This window comes from Benincasa hispida, chromosome 7, assembly GCF_009727055.1.
Source record: "Benincasa hispida cultivar B227 chromosome 7, ASM972705v1, whole genome shotgun sequence".
Classification (NCBI taxonomy): Eukaryota; Viridiplantae; Streptophyta; class Magnoliopsida; order Cucurbitales; family Cucurbitaceae; genus Benincasa; species Benincasa hispida.
This window is the reverse complement of record NC_052355.1, coordinates 51,392,354-51,404,748: the sequence shown is the minus strand read 5'-3', so window position 1 is coordinate 51,404,748 and position 12,395 is coordinate 51,392,354.

Below are 12,395 nucleotides of genomic sequence, written 5' to 3'. Positions count from 1 at the left end.
ATATCTTGGCCAACTTGTCTAAATTTTTGGCCAAGAAGCATGAGCCCATGCTCACGGCCTGTGAGATTATGGAGTTCTTGAGGGGAATATTTGGATAACTGTCCACACAGCTCAAGCATGACGCTCTCAAGTTCATCTTCAATGCCCGGATGAAAGAAGGGACATCAGTTTGTGAACATGTTCTTATTGGGATGGTGTCCTAAATCTCCTAGTAGTCTTGTAGTTTGTAAACATTTTGTAAACATATTATTATTAATAAAATAAGTGTTATTTTATAAGTATTTACTCAATCCAATAAACTAAGATCCGTAGTTATTCTATGTAACTTAAGCATGTATGTGGAGACATACAAGTGGATCATGCCTTAAGTAATAACCTAAATGGTCTCTAGTAAATGGATAAAGGAGAGATACCTTATCCTGGTGACACTACGAATACGACCCGCTTTGTAGATGTTACAAGTATTTTAAAGTGCTACAAATGGTTTGATCCTGATCATTCATGTGACGATATGCGAGTGGGGTATCCTATACAATTTATTCTATACAAAGAGTTTGTATAAGACCGAACCACGAAATGATTAGTCTCTTTATATAACGTGGTTGATAAATAAGACTTACATTTCACTGGCATGACCATAGGTGACATGACCTTAATCCTGAGTGAGTTGTAAACTCTTGTCTTTGAGAGAGGTCTTTTGATTTGTATGGGTGAGAGTGGCCAGACTGCCAACTCAATAAGCCTACCATTTTGGGGATTCGTCTGACTGGGGAGCTGGGAACTTAGCTACACAAGACGGAATTCACTCATTCCCTGAAGTAAGGGTAAGTAGATAAATTGCTCCTTTAAAGGCTGATTCCGGGTCTTGAACATAGTAGCCACACCTCTCTTGGGAAGAGAGGACTCAGTCATAGTGGGGACTATGACTTATTGTTCATTAGAGGAATTAATGGTACTTAAGGAGTTAGATGTAACTACAGGGGAAAAACGGAAAATTGGCGTAGCTGTACTTATGAGCGATTTGTGAAAAGTCATCAAATGGTTGATTGGTTATATGGACACAGAAATATATCTATAGTGCGAAGAGTGCAACTTTAGGTCTTTAGTGAAGTGTTCGGCAGTTAATGGATGGTGGATATCGTGATTAAAGAGTTTAGTCAGTTTTTCACATACCGTTGGAACTTCAAGCTACAGGTCCATAAGATCCCCTTGGTAGCTCAATGGGTTTAAGTTGAGAATCAAATTTTGAGTTAGTTTGAAGTGTTCAAATTATACGATAGATTTCCTTCTTCTGTCGCATACTCGATCGTTTACTCGATCATTCACTTCCTCTATTCCTCTATCCAAAGTCATATAGAGCTCACAACTTCTATATTCTCACATCGAGAAGTACCAAGGTAGCCTTTGTAGTGGTGTTCAGTTCCGTTCGAGGTTCAAGGATCCAATTGTACTTGATTGTGATCGAGGATTCTATAGTTTGTGCTATTTGTTGTGTTGATCGTTATGTTTGGGTTCCTGTTTGGACGTATTGAAGTTTGACCGAGGAAAATATGTGAAGAAGGAGTTCTTCAAAGGTATTATACTCGATCCCTTGTATTTTATTAAGAAGCATGCTGTAATTTACTCGATATGCATAATCTGTTCTTCTTGACTATAATGTTTGTATTCTTTCTCAATGGAATTTAGAACGATCCGCTTCTGCTCACTGGTTCTCTATTTAGAGTTCCTTCAGTTTTAAACATGATGATCCACTTTAACATAGTTGAGATGAACGAGTCTATCATTAATGAGGCTAGTCAGGTTAGCTTCATCTTGGAAACTTTACCTGAAAGTTTCCATCAGTTTCGTAGCAACATTGTCACGAACAAGCTTGGCTACAACCTGACCACCCTACACAATGAGCTGCAGACTTATCAGTCCTTGATGAAAGTCAAGGAATAGAAGGATGAGGCAAATGTTGTCTCGTACTCTAAATAGTTTCATAAGGTTCGACGTTTGGAATAAAGTTTGTACATTTTTCTTTCGGCACCAAAAAGTGGAAGAAAAAGAAGGGAGGTCAGGGGAAAGCTAACCCTACTATTGCCCATAAGGAGAAGAAGGCAAAGGTTGCAAAGGAAATATGTTTCCATTTTAACTAGGAGGGACACTGAAAGATGATTTGTGCCAAATATTTGGCAGAAAAGAAGAAGGCCAAACAAGGTAAATGTGATTTACTCATGTTGGAAACTTATTTAGTGGATAATGATGATTCTGCCTTAATAATTGATTTAGGCACCACTATCCATGTTTGTTCTTAATTTTAAGGAATTAGTTCTTGACGACAGCTGAAGACTGGCGAGATGATGATGCAGGTTGGAACTGGGCACGTCGTCTCAACTGTGGTAGTGGGAGGACTCTGCTTATGTTTATAGAAATCATATCTTTTGTTAGATAATGTTTATGCAGTTTCTGATTTAAAAAGGAACTTGATTTCTATAAAGTGCTTATTAAAACAATTGTACACTTTGAGTGTTAATGTGAATAAAGCGTTTACAAAAATGGTGTTGAGATTTGTTTTGCAAAGTTAGATAGTAACCTTTATGTGCTAAGGCCGTTAGAATCAAAGGCCCTCCTTCATACTGAATTGTTTGGAACTTTCGTAACTCAAAATAAAAGACAAAAAGTTTTTCCTAAAGAAAATGTCCAACTTTGGCACCTAAGATTAGGTCACATAAATCTCGATAGGATTGAGAGGTTTATTAACAATGGACTTCGAAGTGAGTTAGAAGAAATTCTCTACTAGTATGTGAGTCGCGCCTTGAAAGAAAAATGACTAAGAGTCTTTTTACTGGAAAAGGTCACAGAGCCAAAGAACCCTTAGAATTTATACATTTAGATCTTTGTGGTCCTATAAATTTTAAGGAAAGAGGAGGGTTTGAATGCACCTTCATAGATGATTATTCAAGATATGGGTATGTTTACTTAATGAAACATAAGTATGAAGCTCTTAAAAAGTTCAAGGAGTACAAGGCTGAAGTTGAAAATACACCAAGTAAAACAATAAAGATGCTTCGATCTAATCGAAGTAGAGAGTATATGGATTTTAAATTCCAAGACTATTTGATAGGATATGGAATTGTATCCCAACTCTCGACACTTGGTATACCTCAGTAGAATGGTGTATCAAAAAAGAGAAACTGAACCTTGCTAGACATAGTTCGGTTTATGATGAGTTACATTCATTTGTCTAATTCGTTCTGAGGTTATGCAGTACATACTGCAACCTCTATTTTGAATTGTGTTCCATCCAAGAGTGTTTCTAAAACACATTTGAAATTATGGAATGGTCATAAAGGTGGTTTTCCACTTTAGGATTTGGGGTTGCCTAGCACACGTGTTTGTGGCTAATCTTGAGAAATTGAAATCTCGTTCAAAATTGTGCTTATTTGTAGGCTACCCCAAAGGAATGACATGTTTTTACTTCTATGATCCTAAAGATAATAAAGTGTTTGTGTTGACAAATGCTACATTTTTAGAAGAGGACCACATTAGGAAGCACAAACTGCACAGTAAGATAGTATTAAATGAAATTTTTGGCAAAACCACTAAGTCTTCAACAAGAGTTATTGAAGAGCGTAGAATATCAACAAAAGTTATTGATGTTGGTTCATCTAATAGATCACATCCACCTCCACTATTGAGGGAACCTTGTCATAGTGAGAGGATTGCGAATCTGCCTATTTGTTATATGGGTTTAACAAAAACCCTAACCATCATATCTTATAAAGAATTTGAGGATCCATTGTCTTATAAACATGCAATGGATGATGTAGATAAAGATTAATGGATCAAAGTTATAGATCTCGAAATGGAATCTATGTACTTCAATTTAGTCTAGGATTTTATAGATCAACCTGATGGGGGTAAAATCTATAGGTTGCAAATTGATCTACAAGAGAAAAAGGGTTGCAGATGGTAAAGTGTAAACCTTCAAGGCTAGACTAGTGGAAAAGGGTTATACCCAAGTTGAGGGAGTTGACTATGAGAAGACTTTGTCAACTGTTGTCATGTTAATGTCTATCCAGATACTTCTATCCATTGCTGCATATTATGACTATGAAATTTGGCAAATGGATGTCAAAACTGCCTTTCTGAACAACAATCTTGAGGAGACCATCTATATGCAACAACTAGAGAGATTCATAACCCAAGGTCAACAGAAAAAGGTTTGTAAGCTCAATCGGTCAATTTATGGACTGAAACAAGCTTCTCGATCTTGAAATATAAGGTTTGATACTATGATCAGATCTTATGATTTTGATCAAAATGTTTATGAACCTTTTGTATACAAGAAAATCATCAACAATTCAGTGGCTTTCTTAATATTATACGTAGATGATATCCTCCTACTCATTGGGAATGATGTAGACCTACTGACTGACATAAAACGGTGGTTGTCGGCCAAATTCCAAATAAAAGATTTGAGAGAAGAGCAATTTGTTCTTAATGTTCAGATATTTAGAGATCGTAAGAATAAATTGCTAGCCTTGTCTCAAGCATCATATATTGACAAGCTGTATTCGATGCAAAACTCTAAGAAAAGTTTCCCTATTTCAGGCATAGGGTTTCTTTGTCTAAGGAATAGTGTCCTAAGACACCTAAAAAAGTTGAGGAGATGAGATGGACCCCTATTCATCGGCTGTTGGCAGCCTAATGTATACGATATTATGTACTAGACCTGACATCTGCTATGCCATGGGGATAGTCAGTAGATATAAGTTTAATCCAGGATTTGATCCCTGGACTTTCGTTAAAACCATTCTCAAGTATCTTAGAAGAATGAGAGAATACATACTTGTGTATGAGTCTAAGGATTTGATCCTTATAGGATACACTTGTTGGGATCATACCCTAAATCTCGTAGAGTCCCGTAGTTTGTAATTGTAATGTACAAATATTTTATTTATGTAATGAAATATGTGATGTTTTATTATAAAACTAGTTGCATTAACCAGAAACCAATAAACTAACATCCAAGGTTATCTTGTAGCTTAAACATGTATGCAGAGACATACAAGTAGATCATGTTTAAGTGATAACCTAAATGGTCTATTATAGATAGATAAGGCTGAATACCTTATCATGGCGACACTACGAGTATGACCTGATTTGTAGATGTACAATTGTTGTAAAGTGCTAAAAATGATCTGATCCTGATCATTCATATGGAGACATGTGAGTGGAGATATTCTATACAAAGGAGTTTGTATAAGACCGGACCACGAAACGTTTGTCTCATTATATAACGTCGTTCATAATAGAGACTTACATTTCACCAGGATGACCGTAGGTAACATGACATGAATCCTGAATGAGTTGTGAACTCCTACCTAAGAAGGCGGTCCTTTGATTTGTATGGGTGAGAATGATCAGATCGTCGACTCAACAAGCCTACCATTTTGGGGTTTCGTCTAATTGAGAAGTTGGGAACACAATTACACAAGCAGGAATTCACCCATTCCCCAATGTCAGGGCAAGTAGATAATTTTCTTTCTTAAAGCCTGATTTTAAGGCTTGAACAATGTGGCGCCACACCATCTCTTGACCTGAGAGAGGTATGATCATAGTTGGACTATGATTTATTGTTCATTAGAGGGACCAGTGGTACTTAAGAAGTTAGATGTAGCTAAAGGGGCAAAACGGTTTTTGGTTCAGCTGTACTTACGAGCAATTTGTGAGGGGCCATCGTACTGTTGATTAGTTATATCCAATGGGCACAAAAATATATCTGTAGTGCGAAGAGTGCAACTGTCGATCTTTAGTGGAGTGTTCGTTAGTTAGTAGATGGTGAATAGTTTAATTAATTATTCACGTACCATTGGAACTTCAAGCTACAGGTCCATGAGGCTCCCTAAGTAGTTCAATGGGAATAAATGAGAATAAGTTTTTAGATTAATTTTAATTTTTCAAATAATCGAGGAAATTAATTATATGTGATATAATTAAGTTATTTTAATCATATATGATATAATTACTATAATGTATTTGATACATTCATATAAAGTTTATAAAAGAAGAAATAATTGTTTGAATATGATTCAAATATTAATTATATGAATTGTCATATAATTAAATTTAATGTAAATGTGATTTATATTAAAAACCATTGGTGAGAGAAAATTGAAACTATAGGATATGTTGTATTTGATACAATATAAAAGCTATAGGTTATATACTATATGTGATATAACATATAGTTAGTATATATGTATAATAAGTTAGTTATTATATATACATATATATTAAATTAATTAATTTAAATTAAATTAAATTTTAAATTAATTATTTTTTATTTTTGAATTATTGGGAGGGAATTAACTTCCCTCCCCAATTTTCTTTCTACCCATGTATTATGTGGGTGGTTGATGGAGGGAGATGGTTGATCTTCCTCTTCTCCCTTTTTGGTCAGTGAACTTGAATATAGAATAGTTATGTATTTTTCTCTGAGAAATTCCTTCCTGTCTTCTCTCAATTACTACTCTCCCTCTCAATCCAAAATCATCAGAGCACCACACCTTCTGGATTCTCATCCAGAGAATATCGAGGTCATCAATTGGTAGTGCCCTTTTTGGAGTGTTCGTGATTTTCACGGAGAAGAGGATTCGTGAAGATTTGGTCTTCAAAGGTAAATGGTTCCTGAAACCCTTATTTGTTCTTTTGTTTTTTTTAAGCATGCTATATTTATGAATTAAGTGCATAGGTTCTTTTCATCTCTATAAAATTTTGTATTATGTAAAATTAATAAGATTGAGACGATCCATCGTTTTCGCTCAAGGACCCTTCATTGGATCTTTCAATTGCTATTAGAGCCTTTAGGTTTTGATCCCAAATTTTCATTTTTATGAATTAATTTTACAGTCAATAGTGGGTATGTGCATTTTGTAAATTCAAGTGATGAGTTTTATGTTGAATGGTTTGCATTAACGGATGTTTACAGGATTAGACATTTAGATTTATCACTTTTGTTTTATAAATTTGGTGTTGTAAAGGCCTATTTTTTGGGGCATAAAACTTGCGATGATTCTGTATTTGTTAATCCTTGAGTTGTTTGTACTGTTCTCGGTGGTGATTTGGTGAAAACGAGGCCAAAATCAGAGGTGTTTCGAAGAAGTTCAAAACTATACAGTGGGCGACTATATAGTAGCATTGTGACGTTGTGCCTTAGCGTCACGATGCTGTGATGCGGCGGACGAAGGTCATCTCTGTAGCGTTGCGACGCTAGAACACAACATCATGATGCTCCAAGGAGGAGAGGACATGTGGTCCAATTCCGATCCAACGTGGTTCGTGGTCTGCTGGTCCAGTTCGGTTCGTGGTCTCTCCAGTTTGAATTGGTTGGGTTCTTCTAGACTGATTCATGGCTTGTTCGAGCCGATTGCGGTCTAGTTCGAGCGGTTCAAGGCCAATACACCTATTTCGAACTGAATGGATATTTATTTGTAATAGTTAGATTTAATTTCCTTCTAGGTGTCCAATCCCAATCAATTGCTTTATTTTATACATGTGATGTATGAATTTCATTTATATTTTTATGACATAAAGTATGTCATATAGTATAAAATCCCACCATAGGTTATGCATTTAATTTCATGCATCATTTATATTATAAGTGTTATAATATATGTATATGCATGACTTATTTAATATAGCATGCTTATGCATCATATAATATAAATGCTATAATATATGCATGCATGTATTAACAACATATTCATGCATCATTTATATTATAATTGTTATAATATATGGTTCAATGTATGTATAGATGCATGCTATAGTATGTTTCATTACTTTATTATAAAAATGTTTTATATGTTAGTAATGAAATGAAATTGCATGAAGCATGATACTACTTTAGTTTAATTTATAAATGTTATAATTTACTAAAGTATGTCAAAGCATGCAATGTATGGTTTTAATTAATTTCTTTTGTTTATAATTGTTATAACAAAATGAAATTAGAAATTAAAATCAATAATTAAGAGTTGCATGCAAACCTTAGGTTAATAATCATCTTTTAAAATTGTTTTAAAACATGATTCACGTAGACTTAAAATCACTTTTCTAATGAGATAGAAATTTAAGTTCAATCTTTTAATCGGTTTAATAAGATTAAATTGATCTTAATTAAAAGATTAAATATTGTAACAAATGTATCTATAAGGGACCTTTTGACTAAGGGTAGTTTTGTATAGGCTGGGGTATTTAAGTTGACAGAAATGTAACTCTCTCTACTTGAGAACTTACATGGAAAGGTGAATTAGATAGATTTGTTATAAGCATGCAAGTTTGATTAAAGTTTGTTAAAGAGTTTAATGAACCTTAATCAAAATTGTTTAACTATTCAAAGGCAAGTGTTGTTTTTAGGCAAATTAAACAATCACTTAGATAAAATTAGTACCTGGATCTTTCTTAAGTTAATTAACCCTAGGTAAAACACTCAGTGGGGGGAAAATGGGGTAGATGATACTTCATTTCATCCTCTTCACGTTTCTTCTTAAAGTTCACACCGTGAGATCTATACTCGGCCTCGAGGCACCATAGGTGTCCCCCTACAGGTGGCATTTGTGTAGATCAATATCAAGGTGAATGGAGAGAGTGTTTATAGTACGTGAGAGCAAGATGTGTGATAACACATCCCTCGGTCTCTCTCATTAGTTTAAAGTAAAGTTTCATGCATGGCCTCGTGGCACCGTGGGTATCCCCCTAAAGGATGATATCTTTGCATGACGCTTTATTCAAACTCCAGAAATGGATAGGGTTGCTTTAGTTTCATGTACCAATTGATTTTTCCCTATGGTTGGCTCATTAGGGTGGAACTCTAGGACCTAAAATGAGAGGTTACACTTACGAGAATTGTTAAACGAGTTTAACAAATTTGGACCAAACAATGGTGATTAATAGTGATAGTAGCAAGGAGTTGTTCTGTCTGTTAGTTGAAATTGTCTCATTTTAGTGAAAGGGTACCTGATTACCCTAAGGTGATTTTTGCCCTGCCTCACTGAAACATCATTGCAAAATAGATGTCACTTAGGGTACATTAGACTATTTTGCTAAAAATTGATTGATTGTCTTGATGGTTTATTGCAAATAAACTAATAATAAATAAATTCTATGGTTTCAGCAAATTTATTTCATAATGACTTACGGGACATTAAATTTACTCGCTGCTGGTAAATTAACCAATAAAAATTAAACTTCATGGAAAAACACGATCAACACAATACTTATCATCGATGACCTTCATTTTGTCCTGATGGAGGATCGTCTTTCCATTCCAGCTTTAAATGTTGCTCGAAATACTCGAGAAGCATATGAGCGTTGGACATGGGAGAATGAAAAGGCCCAAGCATATATCTTGGTGAGTCTTGGGCAAGAAGCATGAGCCCATGCTCACAACTCGTGAGATTAAGGAGTCCCTGAAGAGAATGTTTGAACAACCGTCCGCACAGCTCAGGCATGATGCTCTCAAACACATCTTCAATGCCCGTATGCAAGAAGGGGCATCTATTCAAGACCATATACTTAACATGATGGTCCACTTCAATATGGCGGAGATGAATGGGTCCGTCATCGATGAAGCCAGCCAAGTTAGCTTCATTTTGAAATCTTTACCTGAAAGTTTCAAACACTTTCGTAGAAATGTCGTTTTGAACAGGATTGACTACAACTTAACCACCTTGCTCAACGAACTACATACCTTCCAATCCTTGATGAAAAGCAAGGAACAGAAGGATGAGGCAAATGTTTCTTCATCCTCTAAGAAGTTCCACAGAGGTTCAACCTCTGGTAAAAAGTCTATATCTTCTTCCTACGATACCAAAAAGTGGAAGAAGAAGAAAGGTGGAAAGGGGAAAGCTAACCTACTAGCTGCTACCCAAAAGTGTAAGAAAGCCAAGGTTGCAAAGGAAATATGTTTCCATTATAGTTAAGAGGGATATTGGAAGAGGAACTGTCTCAAGTACTTGGCAAAAAAGAAGAAGGCCAAACAAGATAAATATGATTTGCTTGTTTTGGAAACATGTTTAGTGGATAATGATGATTATGCTTGGATTATAGATTCTGGCGCCACTAACCATGTTTGTGTTGTACTAGGCGTTTATGCCCTGGTTTATTGTCTTGTGTACTTGTAGTTTGATTATCTTGTTCACCCCACTCGCTTTAGGATAAGTGGGAGATTGTTGGGATTGATGCCCTAAATCTCATAGAGTCTTGTAGTTTGTAAATACATGTATGAACAAACGCTTTGTGATTTATAATATGAGATATTTTATTCACTTCAATCCATAAAATATGAGATATTTTAGTTGCATTAACCACAAACCAATAAACTAAGATCCATGGTTGTCGTTGTAACTTAAGTATGTATGTGGTGAAGGAAATCGATCTTAAGGATTTCCATGAGCAGCGGAATAGATCATTCCAAATGCAATCATGTATGAACATTACAAATTACAGTCGTAAATAGAGATAAACAGTTATGCAATCAATATAGAAATTACAACATAAAAACTATAAATGAACAAGGAGAATGCTACGAACATTTGTAGACTCGTCTACATGCTCCTTGCTCATGAATGCTCGAACAAAAATCTCGAACGCTGGAACAACACGACCGCTCCGCAGCACGAACACCGCGCACTCGTCCTCTACGATCGCCTTGATCACAAACACCCCAGCAATACGAACAGCCTCCATAGAACCTCAACGACATCGAGCTGAGTATGACACCACCAAGAAGGCTACCTTGGTATTCTCAGTGTGAGAATTCAGAGGGTAGGCTCTGTGTGGACTTGGTTTGAGGCAGATGAAGGAGGATTCAACATCGTGTACATGTTGGGCAAGTGAGAGATGGCTGAAACCTATCGTATAGGTCAAATGCCCAATCGTTTAGCAAAAAGCTAAGCGATCGTCTAGCAAAAGCTCAACGATCGTTTAGCAGTGTGTCTGCACCTACAAACACTACATGATTGTTTACCTCTTTGTCAAAGCTATCGTTTAGTAAATTCGTATTTACTTGACAAGCTCCGTGAGATTCTTTTTTCGAGAGAGAAATCTCCAAATCAATTTTTAACAAAAACTTACTAAAATTAGGAAAACAATTTTTCTTTTTATCTCACGGTTACCATGAACCATTAATAACCTCCCACTCAATTGGTTATTAGAGAAAAAAGAATTAATTATCTAATAATTAATATTACTATAAATATAAAATGACAACCAACTTTATCATACATATATTTATAACCTAGAGTTTTTATATTTCATCTCATGAAAACATATAAACCATAGTTCTTTCTTCTATTCCATGTTACTTTAATTAAATTCTCATTTACATTAATCCTCCACTAGATGTATCTCATACATCATATCGATCATATCATATATAATCGAATTACCTCTTGTCAATTTAAACATTTTCAAATCAACACCAAGAAACTGATCCTCAACTAAATCCATTGAGCTACCAAGAGGGACCTTATGGACCTGTAGCTCGAAGCTCCAACGGTACTTGAATAACTGACTAAACTCTTAGTCACGGGATCCACCATCCGTACTGTCGGACACTCCACTAAAGACCGACAATTGAAATTCTCCTTACCACAGATATTATAGTGTGCCATCTTAAACCCTTCAATAGATCGCTCGTAAGTATAATGGGCTAATAACCATTATACCCCTGTAGTTACATCTAACTCCTTAAGTACTACTGATCTTTCTAATTAAACATAAGTCATAGTCCTACTATGACTTGAGTCCCTTCTTCAAAGAGAAAGCTGTGACCACTATGTTCAAGTCCGGAATCAAGCCCATTAAGGAGCACAATCTCTCTAATTATCCCTGCTTCGGAATAGGACGTGAATCACATCTTATGGGATTGAGTTCCAACTCCCAGATCAGACAAGTCCCCAAAAAGTAGGCATTGCTGATTGGGCCAATCCTGGCCACTCTCACCCATACTAATCAAAAGATCGCTGTCTAAAAGGCAAGAGTTCCAAAACACTTAGGGATTGAGGTCGTTGTCACTAGATCGTTTAGGTGAGATGTAGTCTCTAGTATCAACGAGTTATATTACAAAGTCTAATCATCTTGTGGTCCGGGTCTTATACAAACTCTTTGTATAGGACACCCCCGCTCGCCCGTCTCCATATGAATGGTCAGGATCTACCATCTGTAGTAGTTTACAATACTTGCAAACCTCTACAAAGCGGGTTGTATCCGTAGTGTCACCAGAATCAGGTATCCCACCTTAATCCTTATACTACAGACCTATTTAGGTTATCACTTAAGTCATGATCCACTTGTATATCACATATACATGCTTAAGTTCACATAAGATAACCAAGAAGCTTCGT